The sequence below is a fragment of the Calliopsis andreniformis genome, unplaced genomic scaffold, assembly GCF_051401765.1.
Source record: "Calliopsis andreniformis isolate RMS-2024a unplaced genomic scaffold, iyCalAndr_principal scaffold0030, whole genome shotgun sequence".
In the NCBI taxonomy this organism is placed as follows: Eukaryota; Metazoa; Arthropoda; class Insecta; order Hymenoptera; family Andrenidae; genus Calliopsis; species Calliopsis andreniformis.
This window is the reverse complement of record NW_027480439.1, coordinates 5,185,660-5,199,803: the sequence shown is the minus strand read 5'-3', so window position 1 is coordinate 5,199,803 and position 14,144 is coordinate 5,185,660.

Genomic DNA, 14,144 nt, shown 5'->3' with positions numbered 1-14,144 from the left:
TTGAGTATTGAGGATTGAAGATTGACGATTGAGGATTGAGGATTGAGGATTGAGGATTGAGGATTGAGGATTGAGGGTTGAAGATTGAGTATTGAGTATTGAAGATTGAGGATTGAGGATTGAGGATTGAGGATTGAGGATTGAAGATTGCGTACTGAGGATTGAAGGCTATGAATGAGGATTGAGGATTGAGGACTGAGGATTGAGGATTGAGGATTGAAGATTGAGGATTGCGTATTGAGGATAGAACATTGAGGATTGAGGATTGAGTATTGAGGATTGAGGATTGAGGATTGAAGATTGAATATTGATGATTGAAGATTGAGGATCGAGGATTGAGTGTTGTGGATTGAGGACGAGGACTGAGGGTAGAGTATTGATGTTTGAGGTCTGAGGATTGAGGATTGAGGATTGAGAATTGAGGATTGGGGATTGAGGATTGAAGATTGAGGATTGGGTGTTGAGGATTGAAGAATGAAGATTGAGGATTGAGGATTGTGCATTGAGGATTGAAGAATGAGGATTGAGGATTGAGGACTGAGGATTGAGGATTGAAGACTGAGTGTTGAGGGTTGAGTGATGAGAATTGATGTTTCTGGATAGAGATTTGAAGATTGCACATTGAGTATTGAGTATTGAAAACTGTAAATTGAGGATATTCTATTCAGGATTGAGGATTGACAACTGAATGTTGAGGACTGAGGGCTGAAGATTGAGGATTCAGTATTGAGGATTCAGAATTGAGGTTTGAGGACTGAGGATTGAGGATTGAAGATTGAGTATTGAGGATTGAAGATTGAGGATTGAGGATCGAGGATTGAGGATTGAGGATGAGGGCTGAGGGTTGAGGATTGAGGCTTGAGGACTAAGGGCAGAGGATTGAAGATTGAGGATTGAGGATTGAGGATTGAGGATTGAGGATTGAGGATTGAGGATTGCGGATAGAAGATTGAGGATTGGGTATTGGGGATTGAACATTGAGGATTGAGGATTGAGGATTGTGGATTGAAGATTGAGGATTGAGAATTGAGGATTGAGGATTGAGGATTGAGGATTGAGGATTGAAGATTGAGGATTGGGTATTGAGGATTGAAGATTGAGGATTGAGTATTGAGTATTGAGGATTGATGATTGAAGCTTGGGTATTGAGGATTGAAGATTGACGATTGAGGATTGAGGATTGAGGATTGAGGATTGAATATTGAGGATTGAGGATTGAGGATTGAGGACTGAGGATTGAAGATTGAGGATTGGGTATTGAGGATTGAAGATTGAGGATTGAGTATTGAGTATTGAGGATTGATGATTGAAGCTTGGGTATTGAGGATTGAAGATTGACGATTGAGGATTGAGGATTGAGTATTGAGGATTGAGTATTGACGGTTGAGTATTGAGGATTGAAGATTGAGGATTGAGGATTGAGGATTGAGGATTGAGGATTGAATATTGAGGATTGAGGATTGAGGATTGAGGATTGAGGATTGAAGATTGAGGATTGGGTATTGAGGATTGACGATTGAGGATTGAGGATTGAGTATTGAGGATTGAGTATTGACGGTTGAGTATTGAGGATTGAAGATTGACGATTGAGGATTGAGGATTGAGGATTGAGGATTGAGGATTGAAGATTGAGTATTGAGTATGGAAGATTGAGGATTGAGGATTGAGGATTGAGGATTGAGGATTGAAGATAGCGTACTGAGGATTGAAGATTAAGATTGAGGATTGAGGATTGAGGATTGAGGATTGAGGATTGAGGATTGAAGATTGAGGATTGCGTATTGAGGATTGAAGATTGAGGATTGAGGATTGAGGATTGAGGATTGAGGATTGAAGATTGAGTACTGAGGATTGAAGATTAAGATTGAGGATTGAGGATTGAGGATTGAGGATTGAGGATTGAGGATTGAGAATTGAGGATTGAGGATTGAGGATTGAAGATTGAGGACTGGGTATTGAGGATTGAAGAATGAGGACTGAGGATTGAGGATTGAGGATTGAGGATTGAGGATTGAAGACTGAGTATTGAGGATTGAAGGTTGAGGATTGAGGAGTGAGTATTGAAGATTGAGGATTTGGGACTGAGGATTGAAGATTGAGGATTGAGGATTGAGGATTGAGGATTGAGGATTGAGGATTGAGGATTGAAGATTGAGGATTGGGTATTGAGGATTGAAGAATGAGGACTGAGGATTGAGCATTGAGGATTGAGGATTGAAGATTGAGTATTGTGGATTGAAGGTTGACGATTGAGGATTGAGGTTTGAGGATTGAGGATTGAGGATTGAGGATTGAGGATTGAAGATTGAGTATTGAGGATTGAAGATTGAGGATTGAAAATTGAGGATTGAGGATTGAGTATTGAGGATTGAGGATTGAGGATTGAGGATTGAGGATTGAGGATTGAGGATTGGAGAATGAGGACTGGGGATTGAGAATTGAGGATTGAGGATTGAGGATTGAGTATTGGGGATTGAGTATTGAAGATTCAGTATTGAGGATTGAAGATTGAGAATTGAAGATTGAGGATTGAACATTGAGGACTGAGAGTTCAGGGTTGAGTGATGAGAATTGATGTTTGTGGATAGAGATTTGAAGATTGCAGATTGAGTATTGAGTATTGAAAACTGGGAATTGAGGATATTCTATTGCGGATTGAGGATTGACAACTGATTGTTGAGGACTGAGGGCTGAAGGTTGAGGATGCAGGATTGAGGATTCAGAATTGAGGTTTGAGGACTGAGGATTGAGGTTTGATGATTGAGTCTTGAGGGTTGAAGATTGAGGATTGAGGATTGAGGATTGCGGATTGAGGATTGAGAATGAGTGCTGAGGTTTGAGGATTGAGGTTTGAGGACTGAGAACAGAGGATTGAGGGTTGAGAATTGAAGATTGAGGATTGAGGACTGAAAATTGAGGATTGGGTATTGAGGATTGAAGAATGAGGATTGAGGATTGAGGATTGAGGATCGAGGATTGAGGATTGAAGATTGAGTATTCAGGATTGGAGATTGACGATTGAGGATTGAGGACCGAGGATTGAGGATTGAGGATTGAAGAATGAGTATTGAGGATTGAAGACTGAGGATTGAGGATTGAGGATTGAGGATTGAGGTTTGAAGATTGAGGATTGGGGACTGAGTGTTGAGGGTTGAGTGATGAGAATTGATATTTGTGGATAGAGATTTGAAGATTGCAGGCTGAGTATTGAGTATTGAAACCTGTGAATTGAGGATATTCTATTGAGGATTGAGGATTCACAACTGATTGTTGTGGTCTGAGGTCTGAAGGTTGAGCGTTCAGGATTGTGGACTCAGGATTGAGGTTTGAGGACTGAGGATTGAGGATTCAGGATTGAGGATTGAGGATCGAGAATTGAGGATTGAGAATTGAGGATTGAAGATTGAGGATTGGGTGTTGAGGATTGAAGAATGAGGATTGAGGATTGAGGATTGAGGATTGAGGATTGAAGATTGAGTATTGAGGATTGAAGATTGAGGATTGAGGATTGAGGATTGAGGATTGAGGATTGAGGATTGAATATTGAGGATTGGGTATTGAGGATTGAAGAATGAGGATTGAGGATTGAGGATTGAGGATTGAGGATTGAGGATTGAAGACTGAGTATTGGGGATTGAAGATTGAGGATTGAGGAGTGAGTATTGAAGATTGAGGATTTGGGACTGAGGATTGAAGATTGAGGATTGAGGATTGAGGATTGAGGATTGAGGATTGAGGATTGAGGATTGAAGATTGAGGATTGGGTATTGAGGATTGAAGAATGAGGACTGAGGATTGAGGATTGAGGATTGAGTATTGAAGATTGAGTATTGTGGATTGAAGATTGACGATTGAGTATTGTGGTTTGAGGATTGAGGATTGAGGATTGAGGATTGAGGATTGAAGATTGAGTATTGAGGATTGAAGATTGAGGATTGAGGATTGAGGATTGAGGATTGAGGATTGAATATTGAGGATTGAGGATTGAGGATTGAGGATTGAGGATTGAAGATTGAGGATTGGGTATTGAGGATTGAAGATTGAGGATTGAGTATTGAGTATTGAGGATTGATGATTGAAGCTTGGGTATTGAGGATTGAAGATTGACGATTGAGGATTGAGGATTGAGTATTGAGGATTGAGTATTGACGGTTGAGTATTGAGGATTGAAGATTGACGATTGAGGATTGAGGATTAAGGATTGAGGATTGAGGATTGAAGATTGAGTATTGAGTATGGAAGATTGAGGATTGAGGATTGAGGATTGAGGATTGAGGATTGAAGATAGCGTACTGAGGATTGAAGATTAAGATTGAGGATTGAGGATTGAGGATTGAGGATTGAGGACTGAGGATTGAAGATTGAGGATTGCGTATTGAGGATTGAAGATTGAGGATTGAGGATTGAGGATTGAGGATTGAGGATTGAAGATTGAGTACTGAGGATTGAAGATTAAGATTGAGGATTGAGGATTGAGGATTGAGGATTGAGGATTGAGGATTGAGGATTGAAGATTGAGGATTGGGTATTGAGGATTGAAGAATGAGGATTGAGGATTGAGGATTGAGGATTGAGGATTGAGGATTGGAGACTGAGTATTGAGGATTGAAGATTGAGGATTGAGGAGTGAGTATTGAAGATTGAGGATTTGGGACTGAGGATTGAAGATTGAGGATTGAGGATTGAGGATTGAGGATTGAGGATTGAAGATTGAGTATTGAGGATTGAAGATTGACGATTGAGGATTGAGGATTGAGGATTGAGGATTGAGGATTGAAGGTTGAGGATTGGGTATTGAGGATTGAAGAATGATGATTGAGGATTGAGGATTGAGGATTGGGGATTGAAGATTGAGTATTGAGGATTGAAGATTGACGATTGAGGATTGAGGATTGAGGATTGAGGATTGAGGATTGATGATTGAGGATTGAAGATTGAGTCATGATGATTGAAGATTGAGGATTGAGGATTGAGGATTGAGATTTGAGGATTGAAGATTTAGGATTGAGGACTGAGGATTAAGGATTGAGGATTGAAGATTGAGGATTGGGTATTGAGGATTGAAGAATGAGGATTGAGTATTGAGTATTGAGGATTGAGTATTGACGATTGAGTATTGAGGATTGAAGATTGACGATTGAGGATTGAGGATTGAGGATTGAGGATTGAGGATTGAGGATTGAGGGTTGAAGATTGAGTATTGAGTATTGAAGATTGAGGATTGAGGATTGAGGATTGAGGATTGAGGATTGAGGATTGAAGATTGCGTACTGAGGATTGAAGGCTATGAATGAGGATTGAGGATTGAGGACTGAGGATTGAGGATTGAGGATTGAAGATTGAGGATTGCGTATTGAGGATAGAACATTGAGGATTGAGGATTGAGTATTGAGGATTGAGGATTGAGGATTGAAGATTGAATATTGATGATTGAAGATTGAGGATCGAGGATTGAGTGTTGTGGATTGAGGACGAGGACTGAGGGTAGAGTATTGATGTTTGAGATCTGAGGATTGAGGATTGAGGATTGAGAATTGACGATTGGGGATTGAGGATTGAAGATTGAGGATTGGGTGTTGAGGATTGAAGAATGAAGATTGAGGATTGAGGATTGTGCATTGAGGATTGCAGAATGAGGATTGAGGATTGAGGACTGAGGATTGAGGATTGAAGACTGAGTGTTGAGGGTTGAGTGATGAGAATTGATGTTTCTGGATAGAGATTTGAAGATTGCACATTGAGTATTGAGTATTGAAAACTGTAAATTGAGGATATTCTATTCAGGATTGAGGATTGACAACTGAATGTTGAGGACTGAGGGCTGAAGATTGAGGATTCAGTATTGAGGATTCAGAATTGAGGTTTGAGGACTGAGGATTGAGGATTGAAGATTGAGTATTGAGGATTGAAGATTGAGGATTGAGGATCGAGGATTGAGGATTGAGGATGAGGGCTGAGGGTTGAGGATTGAGGCTTGAGGACTAAGGGCAGAGGATTGAAGATTGAGGATTGAGGATTGAGGATTGAGGATTGAGGATTGAGGATTGAGGATTGCGGATAGAAGATTGAGGATTGGGTATTGCGGATTGAACATTGAGGATTGAGGATTGAGGATTGTGGATTGAGGATTGAGGATTGAGAATTGAGGATTGAGGATTGAGGATTGAATATTGAGGATTGGGTATTGAGGATTGAAGAATGAGGATTGAGGATTGAGGATTGAGGATTGAGGATTGAGGATTGAAGACTGAGTATTGGGGATTGAAGATTGAGGATTGAGGAGTGAGTATTGAAGATTGAGGATTTGGGACTGAGGATTGAAGATTGAGGATTGAGGATTGAGGATTGAGGATTGAGGATTGAGGATTGAGGATTGAAGATTGAGGATTGGGTATTGAGGATTGAAGAATGAGGACTGAGGATTGAGGATTGAGGATTGAGTATTGAAGATTGAGTATTGTGGATTGAAGATTGACGATTGAGTATTGTGGTTTGAGGATTGAGGATTGAGGATTGAGGATTGAGGATTGAGGATTGAAGATTGAGTATTGAGGATTGAAGATTGAGGATTGAGGATTGAGGATTGAGGATTGAGGATTGAATATTGAGGATTGAGGATTGAGGATTGAAGATTGAGGATTGGGTATTGAGGATTGAAGATTGAGGATTGAGTATTGAGTATTGAGGATTGATGATTGAAGCTTGGGTATTGAGGATTGAAGATTGACGATTGAGGATTGAGGATTGAGTATTGAGGATTGAGTATTGACGGTTGAGTATTGAGGATTGAAGATTGACGATTGAGGATTGAGGATTGAGGATTGAGGATTGAGGATTGAGGATTGAGGATTGAGGATTGAGGATTGAAGATTGAGTATTGAGGATTGAAGATTGAGGATTGAGGATTGAGGATTGAGGATTGAGGATTGAATATTGAGGATTGAGGATTGAGGATTGAGGATTGAGGATTGAAGATTGAGGATTGGGTATTGAGGATTGAAGATTGAGGATTGAGTATTGAGTATTGAGGATTGATGATTGAAGCTTGGGTATTGAGGATTGAAGATTGACGATTGAGGATTGAGGATTGAGTATTGAGGATTGAGTATTGACGGTTGAGTATTGAGGATTGAAGATTGACGATTGAGGATTGAGGATTGAGGATTGAGGATTGAGGATTGAAGATTGAGTATTGAGTATGGAAGATTGAGGATTGAGGATTGAGGATTGAGGATTGAGGATTGAAGATAGCGTACTGAGGATTGAAGATTAAGATTGAGGATTGAGGATTGAGGATTGAGGATTGAGGATTGAGGATTGAAGATTGAGGATTGCGTATTGAGGATTGAAGATTGAGGATTGAGGATTGAGGATTGAGGATTGAGGATTGAAGATTGAGTACTGAGGATTGAAGATTAAGATTGAGGATTGAGGATTGAGGATTGAGGATTGAGGATTGAGGATTGAGGATTGAGGATTGAAGATTGTGTATTGAGGATTGAAGATTGAGGATTGAGGATTGAGGATTGAGAATTGAGTATTGAGGATTGAGGATTGAAGATTGAGGATTGGGTATTGAGGATTGAAGAATGAGGATTGAGGATTGAGGATTGAGGATTGAGGATTGAGGATTGGAGACTGAGTATTGAGAATTGAAGATTGAGGATTGAGGAGTGAGTATTGAAGATTGAGGATTTGGGAATGAGGATTGAAGATTGAGGATTGAGGATTGAGGATTGAGGATTGAGGATTGAAGATTGAGTATTGAGGATTGAAGATTGACGATTGAGGATTGAGGATTGAGGATTGAGGATTGAGGATTGAAGGTTGAGGATTGGGTATTGAGGATTGAAGAATGAGGATTGAGGATTGAGGATTGAGGATTGGGGATTGAAGATTGAGTATTGAGGATTGAAGATTGACGATTGAGGATTGAGGATTGAGGATTGAGGATTGAGGATTGATGATTGAGGATTGAAGATTGAGTCATGATGATTGAAGATTGAGGATTGAGGATTGAGGATTGAGATTTGAGGATTGAAGATTTAGGATTGAGGACTGAGGATTAAGGATTGAGGATTGAAGATTGAGGATTGGGTATTGAGGATTGAAGAATGAGGATTGAGTATTGAGTATTGAGGATTGAGTATTGACGATTGAGTATTGAGGATTGAAGATTGACGATTGAGGATTGAGGATTGAGGATTGAGGATTGAGGATTGAGGATTGAAGATTGCGTACTGAGGATTGAAGGCTATGAATGAGGATTGAGGATTGAGGACTGAGGATTGAGGATTGAGGATTGAAGATTGAGGATTGCGTATTGAGGATAGAACATTGAGGATTGAGGATTGAGTATTGAGGATTGAGGATTGAGGATTGAAGATTGAATATTGATGATTGAAGATTGAGGATCGAGGATTGAGTGTTGTGGATTGAGGACGAGGACTGAGGGTAGAGTATTGATGTTTGAGGTCTGAGGATTGAGGATTGAGGATTGAGAATTGAGGATTGGGGATTGAGGATTGAAGATTGAGGATTGGGTGTTGAGGATTGAAGAATGAAGATTGAGGATTGAGGATTGTGCATTGAGGATTGAAGAATGAGGATTGAGGATTGAGGACTGAGGATTGAGGATTGAAGACTGAGTGTTGAGGGTTGAGTGATGAGAATTGATGTTTCTGGATAGAGATTTGAAGATTGCACATTGAGTATTGAGTATTGAAAACTGTAAATTGAGGATATTCTATTCAGGATTGAGGATTGACAACTGAATGTTGAGGACTGAGGGCTGAAGATTGAGGATTCAGTATTGAGGATTCAGAATTGAGGTTTGAGGACTGAGGATTGAGGATTGAACATTGAGTATTGAGGATTGAAGATTGAGGATTGAGGATCGAGGATTGAGGATTGAGGATGAGGGCTGAGGGTTGAGGATTGAGGCTTGAGGACTAAGGGCAGAGGATTGAGGATTGAGAATTGAGGATTGAGGATTGAGGATTGAAGATTGAGGATTGGGTATTGAGGATCGAAGAATGAGGATTGAGGATTGAGGGTCGTGGATTGAGGACGAGGACTGGGGGTTGAGTATTGATGTTTGAAGTCTGAGGATTCAGGATTGAGGATTGAGTATTGAGGATTGTGGGTTGAGGATTGAAGATTGAGGATTCGGTATTGAGGATTGAAGAATGAGGATTGAGGAGTGAGGACTGAGGATTGAGGATAGCAGATTGAGTATTGAGGATTGAAGATTGAGGACTGAGGATTGAGGATTGAGGATTGACGATTGAGAATGGAGGGTTGAGGATTGAGGATTGAAGATAGAGTATTGGGTGTTGAGGATTGAAAAATGAGGATTGAGGATTGAGGATTGAGGATTGAGTATTGAGGATTGAGGATTGAGGATTGAGGATTGAGGATTGCGGATAGAAGATTGAGGATTGGGTATTGCGGATTGAACATTGAGGATTGAGGATTGAGGACTGAGGATTGAGGGTTGAGGATTGAGAATTGAGGATTGAGGATTGAGGATTGAAGATTGAGGATTGGGTATTGAGGATTGAAGAATGAGGATTGAGGATTGAGGATTGAGGATTGAGGATTGAGGATTGAAGACTGAGTATTGAGGATTGAAGATTGAGGATTGAAGACTGAGTGTTGAGGGTTGTGAGATGAGAATTGATGTTTGTGGATAGAGATTTGAAGATTGCAGGTTGAGTATTGAGTATTGAAAACTGTGAAATCATGGTATTCTATTGAGGATTGAGGATGGACCACTGATTGTTGAGGACTGAGGGCTGAAGATTGAGGATTCAGGATTGAGGATTCAGGATTGAGGTTTGAGGACTGAGGATTGAGGATTGGGGATTGAGGATTGAGGATTGAGGATTGATGATTGAGGATTGAAGATTGAATATTGATGATTAAAGATTGAGGGTTGAGCAATCAGGGTTGAACATTGAGTACTGAGTGTTGAGTGTTGAGTGATGAGAATTTATGTTTCTGGATAGAGATTTGAAGATTGCACATTGAGTATTGAGTATTGAAAACTGTAAATTGAGGATATTCTATTGAGGTTGAGGATTGACAACTGAATGTTGAGGACTGAGGGCTGAAGATTGAGGATTGGGTATTGAGGATTGAAGATTGACGATTGAGTATTGAGTATTGAGGATTGAGGATTGAAGATTGAGTATTGAGTATTGAAGATTGAGGATTGAGGATTGAGGATTGGGGATTGAGGATTGAGTATTGAGGATTGAGGATTGAAGATTGAGGATTGGGTATTGAGGATTGAAGAATGAGGATTGAGGATTGAGGATTGAGGATTGAAGATTGAGTATTGAGGATTGTAGATTGAGGATTGAGGATTGAGGATTGAGGTTTGAGGATTGAAGATTGAGGATTGAGGATTGAGGATTGAGGATTGAGGATTGAAGATTGAGGATTGGGTATTGAGGATTGAAGAATGAGGATTGAGTATTGAGAATTGAGGATTGAGTATTGACGATTGAGTATTGAGGATTGAAGATTGACGATTGAGGATTGAGGATTGAGGATTGAGGATTGAGGATTGAGGATTGAGGATTGAAGATTGAGTATTGAGTATTGAAGATTGAGGATTGAGGATTGAGGATTGAGGATTGAGGATTGAAGGTTGCGTACTGAGGATTGAAGATTATGAATGAGGATTGAGGATTGAGGACTGAGGATTGAGGATTGAGGATTGAAGATTGAGGATTGCGTATTGAGGATAGAACATTGAGGATTGAGCATTGAGTATTGAGGATTGAGGATTGAGGGTTGAAGATTGAATATTGATGATTGAAGATTGAGGATCGAGGATTGAGTGTTGTGGATTGAGGACGAGGACTGAGGGTAGAGTATTGATGTTTGAGGTCTGAGGATTGAGGATTGAGGATTGAGGATTGAGAATTGAGGATTGAGGATTAAGGATTGTAGACTGAGGATTGGGTGTTGAGGATTGAAGAATGAAGATTGAGGATTGAGGATTGTGCATTGAGGATTGAAGAATGAGGATTGAGGATTGAGGACTGAGGATTGAGGATTGAAGACTGAGTGTTGAGGGTTGAGTGATGAGAATTGATGTTTGTGGATAGAGATTTGAAGATTGCAGGTTGAGTATTGAGTATTGAAAACTGTGAAATCATGGTATTCTATTGAGGATTGAGGATGGACCACTGATTGTTGAGGACTGAGGGCTGAAGATTGAGGATTCAGGATTGAGGATTCAGGATTGAGGTTTGAGGACTGAGGATTGAGGATTGTGGATTGAGGACTGAGGATTGAGGATTGAAGATTGAGTATTGAGGATTGAAGATTGAGGATTGAGGATCGAGGATTGAGGATTGAGGATGAGGGCTGAGGGTTGAGGATTGAGGCTTGAGGACTAAGGGCAGAGGATTGAAGATTGAGGATTGAGGATTGAGGATTGAGGATTGAGGATTGAGGATTGAGGATTGCGGATAGAAGATTGAGGATTGGGTATTGCGGATTGAACATTGAGGATTGAGGATTGAGGATTGTGGATTGAGGATTGAGGATTGAGAATTGAGGATTGAGGATTGAGGATTGAATATTGAGGATTGGGTATTGAGGATTGAAGAATGAGGATTGAGGATTGAGGATTGAGGATTGAGGATTGAGGATTGAAGACTGAGTATTGGGGATTGAAGATTGAGGATTGAGGAGTGAGTATTGAAGATTGAGGATTTGGGACTGAGGATTGAAGATTGAGGATTGAGGATTGAGGATTGAGGATTGAGGATTGAGGATTGAGGATTGAAGATTGAGGATTGGGTATTGAGGATTGAAGAATGAGGACTGAGGATTGAGGATTGAGGATTGAGTATTGAAGATTGAGTATTGTGGATTGAAGATTGACGATTGAGTATTGTGGTTTGAGGATTGAGGATTGAGGATTGAGGATTGAGGATTGAGGATTGAAGATTGAGTATTGAGGATTGAAGATTGAGGATTGAGGATTGAGGATTGAGGATTGAGGATTGAATATTGAGGATTGAGGATTGAGGATTGAAGATTGAGGATTGGGTATTGAGGATTGAAGATTGAGGATTGAGTATTGAGTATTGAGGATTGATGATTGAAGCTTGGGTATTGAGGATTGAAGATTGACGATTGAGGATTGAGGATTGAGTATTGAGGATTGAGTATTGACGGTTGAGTATTGAGGATTGAAGATTGACGATTGAGGATTGAGGATTGAGGATTGAGGATTGAGGATTGAGGATTGAGGATTGAGGATTGAGGATTGAAGATTGAGTATTGAGGATTGAAGATTGAGGATTGAGGATTGAGGATTGAGGATTGAGGATTGAATATTGAGGATTGAGGATTGAGGATTGAGGATTGAGGATTGAAGATTGAGGATTGGGTATTGAGGATTGAAGATTGAGGATTGAGTATTGAGTATTGAGGATTGATGATTGAAGCTTGGGTATTGAGGATTGAAGATTGACGATTGAGGATTGAGGATTGAGTATTGAGGATTGAGTATTGACGGTTGAGTATTGAGGATTGAAGATTGACGATTGAGGATTGAGGATTGAGGATTGAGGATTGAGGATTGAAGATTGAGTATTGAGTATGGAAGATTGAGGATTGAGGATTGAGGATTGAGGATTGAGGATTGAAGATAGCGTACTGAGGATTGAAGATTAAGATTGAGGATTGAGGATTGAGGATTGAGGATTGAGGATTGAGGATTGAAGATTGAGGATTGCGTATTGAGGATTGAAGATTGAGGATTGAGGATTGAGGATTGAGGATTGAGGATTGAAGATTGAGTACTGAGGATTGAAGATTAAGATTGAGGATTGAGGATTGAGGATTGAGGATTGAGGATTGAGGATTGAGGATTGAGGATTGAAGATTGTGTATTGAGGATTGAAGATTGAGGATTGAGGATTGAGGATTGAGAATTGAGTATTGAGGATTGAGGATTGAAGATTGAGGATTGGGTATTGAGGATTGAAGAATGAGGATTGAGGATTGAGGATTGAGGATTGAGGATTGAGGATTGGAGACTGAGTATTGAGAATTGAAGATTGAGGATTGAGGAGTGAGTATTGAAGATTGAGGATTTGGGAATGAGGATTGAAGATTGAGGATTGAGGATTGAGGATTGAGGATTGAGGATTGAAGATTGAGTATTGAGGATTGAAGATTCACGATTGAGGATTGAGGATTGAGGATTGAGGATTGAGGATTGAAGGTTGAGGATTGGGTATTGAGGATTGAAGAATGAGGATTGAGGATTGAGGATTGAGGATTGGGGATTGAAGATTGAGTATTGAGGATTGAAGATTGACGATTGAGGATTGAGGATTGAGGATTGAGGATTGAGGATTGATGATTGAGGATTGAAGATTGAGTCATGATGATTGAAGATTGAGGATTGAGGATTGAGGATTGAGATTTGAGGATTGAAGATTTAGGATTGAGGACTGAGGATTAAGGATTGAGGATTGAAGATTGAGGATTGGGTATTGAGGATTGAAGAATGAGGATTGAGTATTGAGTATTGAGGATTGAGTATTGACGATTGAGTATTGAGGATTGAAGATTGACGATTGAGGATTGAGGATTGAGGATTGAGGATTGAGGATTGAGGATTGAAGATTGCGTACTGAGGATTGAAGGCTATGAATGAGGATTGAGGATTGAGGACTGAGGATTGAGGATTGAGGATTGAAGATTGAGGATTGCGTATTGAGGATAGAACATTGAGGATTGAGGATTGAGTATTGAGGATTGAGGATTGAGGATTGAAGATTGAATATTGATGATTGAAGATTGAGGATCGAGGATTGAGTGTTGTGGATTGAGGACGAGGACTGAGGGTAGAGTATTGATGTTTGAGGTCTGAGGATTGAGGATTGAGGATTGAGAATTGAGGATTGGGGATTGAGGATTGAAGATTGAGGATTGGGTGTTGAGGATTGAAGAATGAAGATTGAGGATTGAGGATTGTGCATTGAGGATTGAAGAATGAGGATTGAGGATTGAGGACTGAGGATTGAGGATTGAAGACTGAGTGTTGAGGGTTGAGTGATGAGAATTGATGTTTCTGGATAGAGATTTGAAGATTGCACATTGAGTAT